This window comes from Lathyrus oleraceus, chromosome 5 (assembly GCF_024323335.1).
Source record: "Lathyrus oleraceus cultivar Zhongwan6 chromosome 5, CAAS_Psat_ZW6_1.0, whole genome shotgun sequence".
Lineage (NCBI taxonomy): Eukaryota > Viridiplantae > Streptophyta > Magnoliopsida > Fabales > Fabaceae > Lathyrus > Lathyrus oleraceus.
The window spans coordinates 62,265,269-62,284,086 of record NC_066583.1 but is presented as its reverse complement, the minus strand read 5'-3'; positions in this window follow the sequence as shown (position 1 = coordinate 62,284,086).

Here is an 18,818-nt window from a genome sequence, read left to right as displayed (position 1 = left end):
GTGTCCTCTCTGGGCGTACACAGCACTCGATTCACCCTCATCCTTGTGCTGGTCATTACCAAAGAATTTCTTCGGTCCAGATGACGAAGCGTTTCCTTGCATGTTCCCCATCTTCAGCCAGTCTTCAATCCTCCCCACCTTTTCGGCAATTACTTTCTGCCCCAAGGCGAACTCTTGCATGACATGAATCAGCTCTCCCATCTTCTCTTTCAGCTCGAGAACGTCGGCGTTGGACGGATTCATCATTCCTGTGTCAATCAAACAGGTTAGAAACTGACACCTGCAAAATAGAAAACAAGTTATTATGCATGAATGCAATGTCCATCCACATGAGGAACACTTTGTCTCTTGATCCTGGCTTCATTGAGACAAATAATAATCCGGCCGCAATATTCTGATATTCAACATTTACTTCCCTCATACAGATCAGAGATATATGATTTAGCATGAATACCCCAACCATGTGTGTGCTTGTGTGAGTGCATACGGTAAAGCAAATAAAGCTTGAAGATCAACCACTGAATGAAAAATACCATCACATAGCAAAAAGTGCACAAACAGTGCCATAGTCATACATCAATCCAGATAAAAATCAAATACAATCCTCCGGAATCAGGAAAGAAATACAAGCAAGTAGATTCCGTCAACAAGCCTGACGGTAATCCACACAAATGAAAGAACTAGCTGGATGAGGGTCCCACAGATGGCCCTATCTCATCTTCCATCTTCGCGAACTCTACGGCGAACCTGAGCTCGGTGTTCTCCTGCTGCAATCTCCCCACTTCTTTCTGATGAATCTTCATCTGCCTGAAGTAGTGATCTCTCTCTGCCATGTAATGATCTCTCTCGGCGACGATCTTTGCTTTTTCCGCTTCCCACTCTGCAGCAAGGGCCCTGGCTCTGGCATCTCTCTGATCTCTCACGAGAGTCTGCCTCCGCTTCTCATCCTCAATGATCTGTGAAGCTCTAGCCAATCTCTCTTTGGTGATATCGTGCTCTCTGGTAGATGATGCTAATGCCTGATTAACCTTCCCATAGTAGGCTGTATCCATCTCAAAGCGCTTAGCTTCCAAGGCATGTCGCTTGTCTTGATCTTCCATCTTCACTTTGATCTCTTGATTAGCTGTCTGAAACCGAGCAACACTTCTCTCCAATTCAGCTTTCTCTGCAAGTAACTGATCTCTGGCCCTCTTCATCTCAAGGAATTCTTCCATACTGACAGAAGGACTTGGACCCTCAATCAAAGGACACCCAAGATCGCCTCCCGGAAATGGTAGAAGTGTAACCTCAATTCTCTTCCGCAACCAATCATCAAATAGAGGAAAATACCGACTGTTGACTTTACCATAAGGAACCTTGCCCTTCCTCTGAATATCACGCCACTCATCTAATACCTGCCTCAGCTTAGCCTGGTTACCCTCAATCGGGAAGTAAAAGGACTCCTGGATCTCTCGCCCGAGAGGAGGACCCTCTACAGCAAACCCCATCTGTCTCCTGAGAAGCACCGGGTTGTAATTGATGCAACCCTGAACTCCCACTAAAGGCACATTGGGTAGACTCCCGCAACTGTATATAAAATCCCGGCCTGCCAAACCATTATGAGTCCAAGCAACGTTATCAGCCCGCAAACCCATCAACCTGAAGGACCACTTGACAGTAGGATCAAAATGAGCAAAAGCACCTCTGGAAGGCAAATACCCCATAAACCACCTGAAGAGCAACTGAGCACAGCACCGGATCAGACCACCACGCCGCTTCTCATTCCTGTTATGAACCGAGTAGTAAACATCCCCGATCAGAGTAGGAATAGGGTTTCTCTGCATGAACAACCTAATAGCGTTATGGTCCACAAAATTCTTCTGGTTAGGAAACAAAACAATCCCATAAATGCTCACAGCAATCAATGCGCAAACCGTCTTCCAGTTACCCAGAGCAGCATGTTCCTTGGCATTAGCCTCCAAGAAACTCAAATGAAATCCAGGTAATTTTCCTTTCTCCTTCAAACCCTCCTTGATCATTTCCGGACTCAAATAAAGAGCACGGGAAATCCCAAGGACATCAGGCTCTGCCCTAGTGACATGGAAAGGAATCTGATCACGGATATGTATACCCAAGATGCTAGCATAATCCTCCATCAGAGGTCCCAACAAATAATCTGGAAACACGAAGCATCTCAGCCCCGGGTCATAGAACTGAAGAAGAGTATGAATGGCACTTCTGTCACTGTCAGTGAGTCTGAAAACCATCTTCAGGATACTACCATATGACTCTCTGAACATCCCCACATGGTCGGGAGTAATCAATGCTATCATCTCCTTCAACACACCAATCTCAGGGTCGAAGAAACTGTAGACCACATCGTGCTTCAAACCGGTTCTCATGTCTGAGCAGAAAGTCTCTCAACCAGGATCTCGATCAAAAAGGTCCCTGCATATGGGTAAACATGTGTTAGATGCAGGTAAATGCAAAATGTAATGATGCTGATGAATGAATGCAATGTGTTGCCATCCTCCAAGCCATCTGATCATCTGCACTGAAGCTTGGTTTCTGAACTGATCATAACCATCTGAGGAATATGCAACCACAAATCCAACCCACAGGCTCCAAAATAAACGGAAGACAGATACATCATCATCATCATCACCCAACAACCTCTGAACAGGTACCCACAACATCTGAATCGGCCCGGGGAATCCCGAAATAAACGGATCCCCACTGATAAACAACTCGGCCCGGGGAATCCTGAAATAAACGGATCCCCCACTGATAAATCACGGACAGCACTCCGGCGTCTCAGAAATAAACGGCCATAAATCTGACTCATAAATATGACTCTGATCAACGGAACCAAAAGTCACCATCTGAGTCACCATCTGAACATGCATCTGAAAGAATCACCCTCCCCTCACAGGTAAATTCTAAACAGGTCATCCTAAGGCGGATAATAGTCTCGACAATCGGGCAGAGATACTCAATGGGTTTGCCCTTTCGGGTGTGCCATTGTAGCTCTCCTGAGATCGTCTAAACCAAAGATCCGGGAAATGATCAGTCACCAGAGTCAACAGCTCAGATGAAGTAACTAAGCCAAAGTGGATACTCCACAGAGGAAAGCACTATCAAATGAACCTCGTCCGGCTTGTGGTACATCACGCCGCCAAGCACATGTTAACCTAACACGAAAGAGGCGACATGAGACCACACTAGTCCTAGGTGTATACTCGGGCCTGGGTTTTAGCCCCACTCAGAACACCCACCCCAAACAGAGGATCCACCTGCACAGAGGACGGCAACAACATGACAGTATGATGCATGCAAATATTTATGCAAATATATACACAGTCAGAATAATAAATGCAATAAATAAAGCAACACAAGCAACCTAAACTATCCTAGAACGCTAGGAAAGACTTGCTTAGGGAAGATGGACCAGCACAGGTCAACATCAGCACAATTCCCCAGCAGAGTCGCCAGCTGTCGCATCCGCGAAAAAACAACCGGCGGGACTCAAATAAAAACACAACACAGAGCCGCCACTGTGTGTTATTTATCCCAAAATAGGGAAAGGAAACGCTCAGAGAAACCTGGAAAGGAAATGGTCTCGCGACCAAAGAGAAAGGGTAAGGGAGTCGGTTACGCAAGGGGAAGGTATTAGCACCCCTCACGTCCGTCGTACTCGACGGGATCCACGTTCTAAAATAAAGAATAGGTTGCTAAACATCACACACACACACGGGGAACGCAGGTGGGGTTAAGAGAAGGGAGCTCGATAGGACATCGCATCCTATGCCTACATATCTCGTCTGGAACGAGAATCAGAGCCACTGTAGTTCGGCTTACGCACGCCAAACAACACAAAACGCACAAACAGATGACAAACATGGAGCCCGACAACCACTTGATGGAATTACGTCAGCATCCGAACCAAAACACGCACAAAACGGCAAACGTGGAGCCTGACTGCCAATCAATGGACTTACATCAGCATCCGAGCCAAACACACAATCCGATGACAAGCAAACACACACAAAAAGAAAAAAAAGTGCCCGGAGAGGTCTCGCACGACCTCCTGCCTACATACCTCGTCTGGAACAAGGATCAGGGCGATGTAGTTCCCCCTCAAGGGAAAGAAAACCTAGCCAGAAACCGAGGGAAGACACACTACCAGGGAGTTGGACTCGAGCCTAGTGTTGTCATGCATCGTTACCCTACGTTGAGGTTTCTACCTACTTGCACAATTGCAAACTAATCCTATCCAGGAAAGAAGCAAGCATACAAGCATACAAATAGAACAACCCAAGCATTTCAAACAAATATTCACATAGCACACACTATAACCAGTCAAGTGGGCTCAAACAATGGGTTTAACTGCCGAAGCAATTCATCTGTACATGGGTATTGCTCGCTCTTAACCTTGCCATTACGAGGCTAAGGTGAAGCAGATGAAAAGGTGAAGTGAGGATGAGACCTCACAGCTCTTATCCCTGACCAGGGAGAGCTTTTAGACAAAGGAGCGTGGGTCCAGAATGGAGGGACCCTTCTACGCTCAAAGACTCTGACTCGATTGTGCAACAGCACAGGATCTTGGGTTTGTGTCCCAATGCATCAACACACAGACGTGTGAGCAGAGGGACGACTCACAGAATAGTGAGGGATAGATTGCATATCCCTTGGCTTCCACCAATTGCCTCATAGAGGACTTCACCTGCTTAGGCACAATATTAAACAATCACAAACATCGCCTCTTAAGGAGGACTTCAGACAGTTTGCCCGGCCAAATAACAGGCCGGATCTCCAGACTACATGAAGAATAGAAGTCCTACCTCAAGTGGTTTAAAAACCAAGCAGCAGCAAGCAAGTTCTTAAAGAACTGTAAGCAACTAAATGTACCTGAAATCAATCAAGTATCATCAGTACTCAGACAGACAAACAGTAAACAGCAAATGTTAATCAGTCAGACTATACAAACAACACAAGCACATAAATGCAAGCTACAAGCTCAAGCTCAAGCTTCACAACCTACAAAACAAAGTTATGTTAGTTCTCCACATCAAACAAATTCAATTTTATTGACTTGAATCATTCTCCTTAAGCTTTGTGCATTTCATCCTGAAAAGTCAAGCAAATGTGAGACACAAGACCACTAGGCCAAGCCTAGGGTCCAAAAGGGAGAAAACAATCTAAACAGCAAGTAATCCTCTACCAAAATCAAATTCACACAAATATAAAACCAATGCAATTGATCCCATACTCACATCATTCATCATATTCATTTCATGACCAAAACAAGTCAAACTAGGTTAAATGCAACATCCAATGTCCAAACAGAATGAATTCAATCAAAAGCATATCAAAACAATTCCAAAAATCCTCAAATAATTCACACCTAAACAGGACCTATTCAAGGTATATCATGTAAATTTTCAGCTCAATTGGACAAAAGGAACTAGGCCAATGAAAATCAAGAAATCCAGACACAATTATTCAAGCCAATTCAAGGTATCAACACATGCATTCACTTCAAAAATTCATAACAGAGTGAGAACAATTAAGAAATGAATGGGACCAAAACAGGGATGTCCTACAATGTGCCTACAATCAGCACACCAAATTTCACATTTATCCAAAACCATATGAGAATTTCACACCAGATATACAAACATGTGTCATACAAGCTTGCACAATTAACCAACAGAGATGAAAAATATCAATCAAATTGAAAATGCCATAGAAAAATCCAGAAATATTCACATAGCATCTCAACATATCCATAATCATTCATGCAAAATTTCACTCCATTTCAACAATCATAGGCCAGGCAAAAATATTCATGAAGATGACCTAGTTAGGTGTGACACAAATTGTCACACCTAAGTTCCAAAAATCATATCTCACTCCACAGGTATCCAAAATTCCCAAACTTTACATGTAAATCACCAACAACATGTCTACAATCACCATAAAAAATTTCAGACATTTCTTTTAAGGCAGGAGAATTTCACAATGGAAATGGCAAAATGTGTCAAAATTGCATACAAGTCAAACAACCCTAAGCAAAGTCAACAATTCATCATGCACAATTTTGGAAATTATGTCCATAAAATTCTAGAGACAAAATGGGAGCTATAGAAAAAATCCTCATATTTTTCTGACTTTCCAATATTTTTCTATGATTTTTCTAATATTTTGGTGATTTTTAATAATAATTAAGTGTTTTATTAAATTAAAATGGATTTAATGGCAAACTTGTAATTATCTCTTCCCAGACCAAAACGCGGTCGTTTCAATAATGCAGTGGCTCCTCCTGATTGGCTGATTTTCGCGCTAAACACAAATTCAAAATGGAATTGCATTGAAACGGATCGAACATGAGAATTTTCCAGAAAATCTTTCTCTTCTTCAACGCGTTTTCCAGAAATAGGGAAGAACACATGAACATCAAACCCTAACCAAAATCTACAAATGGATATGCGTTGGAACGGTCTCATCCTCAGGATCTCAAATATGTACATGAATCATCCTAATTGTTCCTCAATTTCACGAATCGAACGAACTAGGGTTTGGCAACATAACTAAAATTCATCATAACTTTCTCTACACTAATCCATTTTTAAAACTAATTACATCATTGAACTCTACATGAAACATACTTCAAAACGCATATAAGCATTCATCCAATCATGAAGTTCGAAATTCAAGTACCTGGAGATGGCAGTGATGATTTTGATGTTCTCCGCGCTTCTTGATCCAAAACAGGTGCAGTAGAAGCCTCAAGGAGTTGGATGCAGTGCTCAGGTTCGATTGAAGTTGCTTCCGATGCACAAAAATTCAATTCACCATTGATGGACCTTCCTTGGACAGTTGCGAATGATGCTTCTCTTGATGTTGAATTACCAAAACAGTTGAAGTGGATGATGAATGGAGATCGAATCCAAAAGAATTTTGCAAAATGATCAAGAATTGGAAGAGATTGAAGGATTTTGGCTTTTGTGTTCTTGAGAGGTTTTGGTGAATTTGGAGGGAAAAAGAGATTGTGATTTTGGGAATTGTGAAAATCTGTTAGAGTTTGTTAGGATTAGGAATATATACCTCAGCTTAATCCACACTTAATCACCTTAATTAACAAAATAGAATGTGTTTAGCAAAATGTCATTTTCAAAGCAAGGGCAAAATGGTACTTTCACCACAGGCCAATGACAGCTGTATTGACAGCTCATACACTCTCAAAATATCTGTCATGAGCTGTTGCAACTTGTCTCATCTTCATTGGATGTGTATTTCTCATTTTCCACATGTCATGGCACTTTTATGCATTTTTCAAGTGCATTTCAAAAATGAATTCTTCAACCATTGCACCTTGACCTGTTATGATGATTCCAACAATTTTCAAATTGCATTTGTGAGGTGTTGCAAAAATCCCCATTCCAAAATTCCCATTATTTCACAAGTTGGACCATTTTGCCCCTGGATCTTTAACTGTACACTTGAAGTTTGACTTTTTGCATTGACCATTTTTGATGAAATCCAATTATGCACCATGAAAGTACATGTCAAATGGATTTTGTGCATAAAAAAGATCACTCAATTTGGACACTCCATGTGGAAGTTATGCCCCTCTGATTATGGGTCATTTTTGAAATTGAATGGACCATAACTTGACAACCATACATGAGATTTTCAAGTTCTTGGACTTTTTGGAAAGGTGAGAACAAGATCTACAACTTTCATGTTGAACAAATTTTCATTTGGAGCTTCCTTGGACATGTAATTTTGTGGTCAAAAACTTTCCATTTTTGGAAACTTCCATTTCAAGTCACTTTCTATTTTTGGCAATTTTTGTTCTGACTTGATTTTCTCCATTCTTGAGCTTTGAAATGTCAAATAACACTTGTTCCAACATGAATGAAGTGTATCCAACTCAATCCCACCTCCAAATCCATTAAATCATGCACAGTTGACCATATTTGACTTTTTCATCTGATAGATGAATTTGGCAATGCACTGATCAATCTGAGCCCCAATTCCCTGATGAAATGGCCCAAGGATGAAACCCTAGCCTCAATAAGCTCCATACAACCAAATAATGATCCCCATCTCCATTGTAGACCCCATCTCTTGATCATGCCCTGATTGGCCCAATGCAACTGATTAGGGTTGACCAGTGGTCAAAACCCTAATCTCAAGGAATCTGCTTCAACACTTGATGAAATCAAGACCATGATGATGATGATGAATCATTGTAAACAAGATGAAGACCAATCTCCTTGAGAATCACAAAACCCTAATTTGGACCTCCACATCCTCAGATGATTAATGACCAGTCCAATGAAACCCTAGCTTGCACACAACCTCTCCATCTTCTGACCAAGACTTAGGAGGATGACTTGCACAATGTAACCACATGATATGCAATATGCAATGCCTAATGACCTAAAATGATATGCAATATGATATGCTAGTCCCAAGAGAAGAGGGCAAATTTTGGGGTGTTACACTTGGTCTTCAGGGGATAACAGTTCTCCACATCATGTCCGGGAGCACCGGAATGATAAACACAGTGAAGCTCGGGCTTGTACCACCACTGAGGGTTGGTCGGTACAGCGGGTGGGTCACGGTGAGTGATCAACTTTCGGTCTATTAATGAAGGATAGAGCTCAGCATAGGTCATTGGAATTGGATCAAAAGTGTCCCTCTTCCTATCATAGCTAGTGCTTGTATTGTTGTTGTTTCGAGGCTGGTAGGCTTGTTGTTATGGACGATGTTGTTGTTGTTGATACTGTTAATGTTGCGGTTATTGATGTTGATAATGTTGAGTTTCCCTGAAGGCAGGTGCTATATGAGCCACCCGGTGCTGGTTACTGGCAGGGCGCACAGTCTTCCTCTTCACAGAGGGTCTTCTTTTAGCATGGGAAGACACGGCATGTGCCTACCCCTCTTTCTTCTTTGCAAAATCCCCATAACACTTTGCAGAAGAGCCTTCATCTCTGGTCAGGTGTCCTTCCCTGACTCCTTCCTCTAGTCGCATCCCCATGTTCACCATTTCGGTGAAGTCAGAGGGAGCACTAGCAATCATCCACTCGTAGTAAAATGAACTCAAAGTCTTCAGAAAGATCTTGGTCATTTCCTTCTCTTCAAGTGGGGGCACAATCTGTGCGGCCAACTCACGCCATCTCTGGGCGTACTCCTTGAACGTTTCCTTCTCCTTCTGAGACATAGCCCTCAACTGGTCCCTATCGGGAGCCATATCAATGTTGTACTTGTACTGCTTAACAAAAGCTTCACCAAGGTCGTTGAAGGAGTGGATGTTCGCACTATCCAGACCCATATACCATCTTAATGCGGCACCGGATAGGCTGTCCTGGAAATAGTGGATGAGGAGTTGATCGTTGTCAGTCTGAGTAGACATCTTGCGTGCGTACATCACAAGATGGCTGAGAGGGCAAGTGTTTCCCTTGTACTTTTCAAAGTCAGGCACTTTGAACTTGATGGGAATCTTGACATTTGGCACGAGGCACAGCTCAACAACAGATTTACCAAAGAGGTCTTTCCCTCTTAGAGTCTTCAGTTCCTTGTGCAGCTCAAGGAATTGGTCATTCATAGCATCCATTTTCTCATAGACATCTGGGCCCTCAGATGGCTCAGAATGATAAATGGTGTCGTCGACTCTCGGTAACGTGTGCACAACAGAAGGTGGCATAGCAAGGACCGGGCTAGATGCCGGTAGAGAAGCGAGAGTTGGAGCAAAACCCTCAGGCACAAAAATTGGCGGGCATTCCCCAGGGGAACCCGGCTGGCATAGTAGGCGCAAAATGAGTTGTTGCGGTAGGCACAGTTGAGGAAGCTACCTCAGAAATAACCATCCTCGCGGGAGGAGTTGTAGGAGTTGAAGATGATTGACTTTGGGCGGCCAAGAATGACTCCATCAGGGAAGTCAACCTAGCCACTTCCTCCTTAAGTTCTATGTTCTCTTGTTCAAGATGATCCATCAGCTTTGGTAGATTGGCCCTGGTGTTGTACCGGTGCATTAACTTGTCTTCAAAATAAATGAAGAACACAGAGTTAGACCACTGATCAAGAAGCCCTAAACAAAACCTGCTTATGCATATGATGCATGCAATGCTTGTGCATATGACTTATTTTTATTTTGAGGAACTTTTTAGAGATCTATTTGCAAATATTTGGAAATATCATTCTTTTTAGACATATAATGGAATAATCATATCAATAATATCTGGAAAAAAAATTTACACCAAAGAAGTACAGTCTTGGTAACCAAATACAATACAAGAGAGAAGGAAAATGAACATCCTATGGAACCCTAGAAACAATCGTCCAAAGCTCTCGAGACCGGAAGATAAGCTGCACGAAGCCTCTTCACCTCTCTCTCATAGGCTGCCTCCATATCTGACTTCTCCTTGGCGAGTCGATCATACTTCCTCTTCTAAAACTTGGAAGACTGAGGAAGAAGAGAAGTAACCACGTCCTCTGGCTCATCAATAATCTGATGCTCTAGAAATTCAATCACATCATCTTTATCTCTGAGTTGCTGAAGTAGTTCCTCTCGCTCACGAACCCAAGCACGTGAACGGTCTTCATCTCTTAACTCCTCTATTCCTTGGTTAGGGAGAGTTGAAGGCCCAACCATAACTATAGGTGTAGGTCTCGGGTAGTCATAGGGCATGCGGTACTCAGAAGCTCTCTTCCTCACCCACGAGGTGTAGGGTTCCAAAGCAATACAATTCTTCAGACCAGGCTCTTTCTTTCCCTTCCTATGAATCTTGCGCCAAGCGCGGACCATCCTGTCCTTCAAGTTTTGGGGATCTTTACCCTCTTGAAAGAACACACCTTATAACAAAATGTTATTAGGTTTATCCTTTAAAGGGAACCCAAGCTGATGGCGTGCCAAAATAGGGTTGTAGTTAATTCCACCACATGTACCAAGAAGAGGTACATTGGAGAATTCACCATAAGAGTCAATGATCTGGACACCATCATACACACGGTTATACCAAAAGATATCTTTATTAGTGAGAGACATAACTCTCGTAGACCACCGTAGACATCCTTTGTTCTCCTTGAAGGCGAGCGTCTGTGGCAAGTGCGAAATAAACCACTTGTACAACAGAGGCAAACAACACACAATGGTACCACCACCCTTTGCATTCCTCATATGCAAAGAGAAATAAGTGTCACCCAACAGAGTCGAAACGGGATTAAGGGTAGAGAAAATTCTAATGGCGTTCACATCCACAAAATTGTCGATGTTGGGAAATAACACTAGCCCATAGATGATAAGTACAAATATGGCCTCAAAGGCGTCCTCACTCATGGCCTTCCCAAACAAAGTAGCTTGAGCGATGAGGAAATCAGATGGGACACCTTGAATTCCATCTTTGGTAGTCATATGAGCACCAATATCAGATACATCTATGTGCAACATATCAGCAATCTCTTAGGAAGAAGGAATTCTCTCTAAGCCACTAAACAACAACTGATCTAAGATAGGTATACCCACAAGATAGGCATACTCCTCAAGCGTAGGCAAAAGCTGGAAATCCGAAAAAGTGAAGCAACAGTACAGAGGATCGTAGAACTGCACCAACACACTCATCAGACCTTTATCCACCTGAGTAGCAAGAATAGACAGAAGCTTCCCATGACAAGCTTTGAACTCCAATGGGTCTAATACATAAGATGTCAAACTCCTTAACTCTTTCAAGTCAGGTTGTCTGAAACTGTACTTCTTCGTATTCCTTCGTTGCTTATCCATGTCTGAAAATTTGCAAATAGACCTCTTAAGTTCCTTGAAATTTTCTCATTGTTGATGATATGGATGTGTATGAATGCATGAATGCATGGATGCAACAATCACACTCAAGGATCAAGCAAGTCACACCACACAAAGGTCACGAGATGGATCAAGTCATCCTTAATATCAATCATCCATTTTGGTGGATTATGGTATACACCTTATCAACACCCAAGTTCCATTGATATTAAGGATATACGAGAACGAATCAACCGCGAATCAAGGGTTTATTGCAAGTCATCAGCATGGAGTCTCGGTTAAGAACCACCCAAAGGGAGTGTACTATGGTTAAACTTGACAATCATGTTCTAAAAAGGTTCCCATAGTCATCATCTCATCTCTCGGATATTATCGAATAACACGACTACTCGTATTCCCAAAAATATTCTCAAGAGAGACTCTTATGAGTGTAGTATCGCGTAACAATCATATCAAATCTTACACTTGAAAGACCTTCGCACTACGTCCTAAAATAGGCCAAGATGGGCTAGGTATCTAAGGTCCTTGGCTTCTAAGGGTTATATTGGAAAGAGTAATGCCTAACCACGACTACTCGTGTGACATTATTGATCCCAACATAACCTCCACCAAGTGAATGGGCTTGCAAGTCAACTTGCTAAGGAATAACTCCACACAAGTCAACAAGACCATGCCATTCTCCTATCATAAGTGCACTCGAGTTCGGGTATAGAACTCATCTCACAAGAGACCACCAAGCACACAAGCATTTGATATATCAAGTAAATCATTCATTACAAATAATACAGTCATCCCAAATTTGCATAAAAATATGTCACAAATAAATATAAACATACAACACAACAAAGCAAAAAGTAGGCTAAACCCACTAGGAAGGTTCCGTAGATCCCCAGCAAAGTCGCCACTTTTCTGTAGAGGGGTATTCGTCACCTTTAGATTTATTGACTAAATCAAAAGTAAATCATACAATTCGAGTCGCCATCGTACTTCTATTTATCCAAAGGAAAGGTTAGAAAGCGAACAAAAACCAAGAAGTTTTATCAAATCAAAAACTAATAAAAAAGTCAGAGATCTGGGTAAGGGGGTTGGTTATGCAATGGGAAGGTTTCAAGCACCCAAAACATCCTTAGTACTCTAAGGGATCCCTTTTTGCAAAGTTGTATGGTAGGTTGGTATTTGTGAAAATATTTGTGCAATCATGATTAGGGAGATGAGAAAAGAATATACAAATTATTTACAATTTTGTTGTTTGAATGGATGAACCCATTGCCTACGTACCATCACAAAGGGAGGATCAAAACCTCGTAGTTCGGGTAAAAATCTCAAAATAAGTTGGTGAATTGATTTGACAAAAGCCTTAAGGTCTTTTGTTATCAAAGGGAGAAAACTCAACCTAAACCAACAATCCACCATGTAAGGAGAGCTTCAACATACTAGTGAGGGATCCACCCTATAATAAGTATGGAAGACTAATAGTCAAATCACTAAGGATGGGGTGAGGTTTACATCAACCACTATGATAACTCAAACCTAATAGTTAATGTTCATGAAAAGTTTTTAACAAAGGTGGTCATTGGAACCACAAAAACAAACTTGAGTGAGTTGTATTTACAAATTAGAAGTATTCACAAAATAAAATCAAAGTTGACTTAAGATTCAATTCAAAATAAGTATTAATGAAAAGAGTTGAAAAATCAAAGGCATAATGCCTAGGTTTCTAGTTTTGAAAACAATGTCAATGTTTGCACAAAATGAGTTTGGCTTGGGTTAGAGTGGAGAGAAGAAGAGAAGAGCTAGTCCTAAACATGCAAAGATGAGAGAAGAGAATAAAACCCTTGGAGTTTTTTTCTTGAGATCATAAAGATGATCCAAGATGCTCCTTTCCTTTGGACTTAGCAAGAAACAAGCAATTAACTCAAGCAATCAAGCAAATATTCACTCAAGCTCCTAGGATCTTCCAATTGGACTTGTCTCTCTTAACTTGGATGTTCATGACAATGGTCCTTCTAATTAGCTCAAGTTTGGAATCCTTATCGCACAAGAACAAACAATCAAAAAGTTCCACAATGCAATAATAGAAATGGACAAAGAGAGAGTTTAGATTATGGGTCCTTTCAATTCAATTTTCAAGATTAAGCATTCTAAAGGCATGAGGCCTAGTTGCTCTTCAACAATTTTAGCATTCTAAAGGCATGAGGCCTAGTTGCTCTTGAAACTCCATTAAGCATAGGTGAGATCCTAAATCTAAGTCCTTTCTCCTTTTTTGCATTGGGTTCGCACAAACAAAGACAAAACAAGCACAAGGCAATAGTATATTTACACAATAATGTGCTCAAGTGAGCAAAAGGCAAATGACATAAACATAAACATGAGCTCAAATGAGAAAAAGGAAAAGACAATATGAATAAATGAGCAAGAAATTAAATTGCATTAAAGTAAATTGCAAGAGTTAAATGCTTGAATTAAAAGTTAGTCATTAGTAGTTAGTGTTAGTGTGCATTAAGCAATTTAGCGCTATGTTAAGCAATCGTAAGTGGACTAATACAGTAGTCACACCTATCTTAGGCCGGTCAATAAAACTATAGGCAAATAAACACAAGTTAGAGATCATGACTAGTAAGTCAAGCTCCTACAACTTGCCATGCCAAAAGAAAAGAAGAATGACCTTGTATAGATTTCAGGTTCTTTGCTTGACCAAGAAGCAACCTGTCTTGGACACAAAGCAACTCACTTGATCTTTGATCAAGTTGAATTTGATTTGGATCAAAGAAGGTTAAGCCTCCCATATGTCAAGGCTCACCACAAATCATTAACTCATTGGTCAAAAGAAAAAGATGAAGAAAGGAGATGGAAATGAAATGAACCAAAATGAGAAATCAAATGACTTAACCAAAGCAAATTCATCAAACATGAATAGAATCAACATCAATCAATGGTAAACAGAAGTGAAATGAAGATTAGAAGTCAAGAAATGTCGAACATATTTTTGGTATTTTTTGGAATTAAAATAATACATAAAATAAAATGAACAAAATGAGGTCAAACTTTAAATCCAATTCAAATCAATTTGGATAAGTCCAATTGGATCATCATAAGTCTAACATGGTCAAACAAGGTTTGACAAATTTTCTCAACATTTTTTTAAAACAGAAACTAATTTTAAACAATAAAAAATGAAGAAAAATAACATAATTGGACTAAAATCTCAAATAAATCTCAAATCAATCAAGAAATTGATGAGAATATTTTTCATAGACTTATCATCATCCAAAGATGTTAAGAAAATATTTTTGGCATTTTTGAATATCAAAAGGTATTTTAAATGAATTAAAAACAATCAGAAATGAAATGATTCACAAAAAATATTAAATGGAATCACAAAAATAATTAAAAATCATATTATGAAACTAGAATTAAAGAGAAAATTTTTGCAATTGGTCCCATATTTTTGTTATTCCAAATAAAGAAGTTATGAATTTTTGAAAATAAAAGGAATTAAAGAAAATAAAATAGAAATTAATAAAAGCTGGAAAATCCACAGGCGTCTGATTAGGATTCATTAATTGACGTGGCTGATCACAAGGTTATGAGACGCGCGTGCATGGTGTGGACAAGTCAACAACATCACACATTGAATTAAAAATAATCAAAACAAGCAAAGGCTAAGATTAGATCTGGAGAGCTAGATCCAAAGGCCATGGTTCAAACACGTATGAACGGTGGCGGAAACCACCGTCTTCTCCGGTGAGAAGACAAAATCTGGCCACTAGTTGCAGGTTTTGCAACTTTAACCAAACCACACGATCCTTACATCAAATTAAAGCTAGGGTGATGTACATCACCCCTGTAACCTTAGTTTTCACTCAAGATCCCTATGGAAGGAGAAATATGAGGTTAAAAAACTAGGTGTTCAATCTGCATAGCAACAATTCATGAAATTAAAGCCACCAATGGCTTGCCTCTCACATGAGGACTTCACTAAACCAAACCAACACAAGCAATGCACAATATTTAGTGAGATTCGAAGTAAAACAATTAGGAGGTAAACCTTTGTAGTGCAGCTTTGATGAGCATGATCCAACCAATCTCTTGCTTGCAGCTTGATCTTGATGTATGATATAAGAGTTGGGCTTAGGAATTAGTGTTGAAATTCAACTGATGTTGTTGAAAATCAAACTTGAAAAAGAGAAGTGAAAATTCAAGTTCCTTTGGTGAGAGGTTGGGAAATGATTTTAGCAGGGACTCAGGCGCCTTCAGGTTACCAATTCAATGAAGCAGTGCATTCTATTTATAGATTGAGCTGATGCAAAGAGGTGGAGAACTCGTGTGCATGAGAATTGGATCCTCCATGCATGGGCCTGTACAGGCGCATGTGAGGCCCAAAATCAAATGGTTTTGCAAGATGATAGCATGAGGAAAAGGTTTGGACGTGTGGTTTGCAAGGCATTTGCTTGTGTATCAAGATTTAACATGAAATGCATAAATGGTCATAAAAGTTCCTCTCTTCAAAAGTCCCATTTGGAAAATCTAAACATAGGCATGTGAGTAATGGTTGGAAAGGTCTTGACATAAGGAACAAAATATATGTTGAACAAAAATCCATTTGGAGTTTGGAAAATTGTGAAAACTGGCCATGAAGTTCAAGGTACAAAACATGTATTTGAAAAAAATTGCCAAAAAGGACCAACTTTAAGCCCTTCTGTTTCAGTGATGAAAGCCTCAAATGGAAAAACCTCCAACATAAAAGTTGTATATATTTTCAAGACAATCAATTTGGACTTAATGTTTGCATCATTTGAATTTTTAATGAGAAATTTATGGGCACTTGAAGTTGGACTTTTTCAAGATTCAATGGCTTTAGTCCAAAGTGACCTATAATGTTTTGTATTATCACATGTGTTTCTTTTAGGAATATGAAATTTTTTCCAACATAACAATTGAATTAGACATCTTAAAATTTACAATTCACTTGGTCTCACCTCAAAATCATAAAAAATGAAGGAGTTAGGTCCTTGGGAAGTTGACCCAAAATTAGAGCTTCAGTCAAAATGACCTATAATGTTTTGAAATTAATTATGACTTTCCAAGTTTCAAATGAAATTTTGATGAACATGAAAGTTGTTCATATGGTTCCTAAGAACATTTTTTCTCTTGGGGTCATCTTCATTTTACAAACTCATAAAAAGTTAGGTCTCAGTAGATTTCGAAATAGTTAGATGATTTGACTGATCAACTTCTCAAAGCCAAACTTCAAATCTTGATGAATGAATAATTGAGGATACTCACATAAGCTCATATATGAATAAAATAGTGAATGAAAGGACTTCCCTTGATTGAATTTGATCATAAGTTGAGGTTGCTTCATGGGCAAGGCACAGTCAATGCACAGTTGAATGAGGGTTTCCTTGGGAAACAATCCTCAAGACCTTTGGTTTATCTTGATCAAATTGGCAAATTGAGATACTTGGGAGACATATATTATGATTGAGAGCTTTGGGGACCATTGTCATACTTGCTTTCATCTTCATCTGGTCACTTTAATGAGCATAGGGGCCTCCTAGGAGCCTTGGATCTTATGATTGCTTGAGCTTCAAAACAAAACAAGTTAGTGACATATTTTTGTACTTTTGGTTACTAAACAAGATAAGAAAAGCAATAATATAATTCAAGCATGTTTGGTGGTCTCAAACCACTCACACAAATCCCAACCCTAGGGTTAAAGAGCCACACATGCTATGATCCTTGAGGCAAAATGCAATGAGAAATGATATGATGCCATGAGGTATCTTAGGGTCAAAATTAGGGTCTTACACTTTTGTTTAAGTCATTCTTTGGAGAAAACTCAACCCACTTATCACAAGCATGGATCCTTGAACCAAGACATCTTCCAAAGGAAGGAAAAAAGGCCAAGTTTCCACACAATACCATGAAAGAGGGGAGACTTACAATCTCACTAACTAGAATGTTATGCCTTTTTTGTGTCAAAATGTAGCGCTATGTTAAGCAATCGTAATTGGACTTATGTAGAAGTCATAACTATTTGAGGTCGGGCAATAGAATTTTGGTGTTAATGCATGTTAGAGACATAATATAATGGACTATGCTCATGAAACATACCACACACAAAAAGAATATGCAAAGTGGGGGGCCTAATCTCATCCATACTTATGTTGATTTTGCAATAAACTAGCCTTAGGATATAGAGATATCATAGGTCCATGACATGAATGCATAAAGAAGAGGAATGCGATGAAGAGGGAGAGGGGATGGATTCAACACAAATTGGTCAAAGGAGGAATTTTACCAAATTAAGATCATTCATTCATTTTGGAAGATGGAATGTACATTCCATAAATCCTCTAAATCTAATGATCTTAACCTAGCAAAGTCAAATCAACCTTGACCAAGGCCCAACAACACAAGTCAAACTCACAAAGTCAATTAAAATGGCTCTACACAATTTATTTGGCATTTAATCAATTAAAAATAATAAAATTATGCATTAAATTAAATTATGGTTGGTCAATTTCCTAAAACCTCATCAAAACATCAAAGAAATGGCCATGAGATTTATCATAGGTCAAACAAGGTCAAAGGACCTTGGAGAAGAATTTTCAGAATTTTTGGAAACTTAAAAGTAGTTTTAAACAATTAAAAATATTCACAAAATCAATTAAATCATGAAAAATATTAATAATGATCCAAAAAATAATTTCAATTCAGAAAATGAAAGAGGATTTTATTTAAATTTTTTTTGGTGAAACTCTCATATTTTTTGGATTAATATTAAATTTAATATGAATTAATGAAAATAAAAAAAAATTGAAAAACAATTAATCAGAAAAAACGTGGACCACTTGATCTACCTCATTAATTGAGGTGGAAGATCAAGTGGATGAAAGCACGCGTTCCATGGTGTACACTAGTCAGCGCGCCACACAGTTGGTAATCAAAAGGAACGCTAAAGATTAAAACACAAAGGCTTGATCATGTGGCTCAGAACCTGTCCAGCACACCGCTGGAGCAAACCACC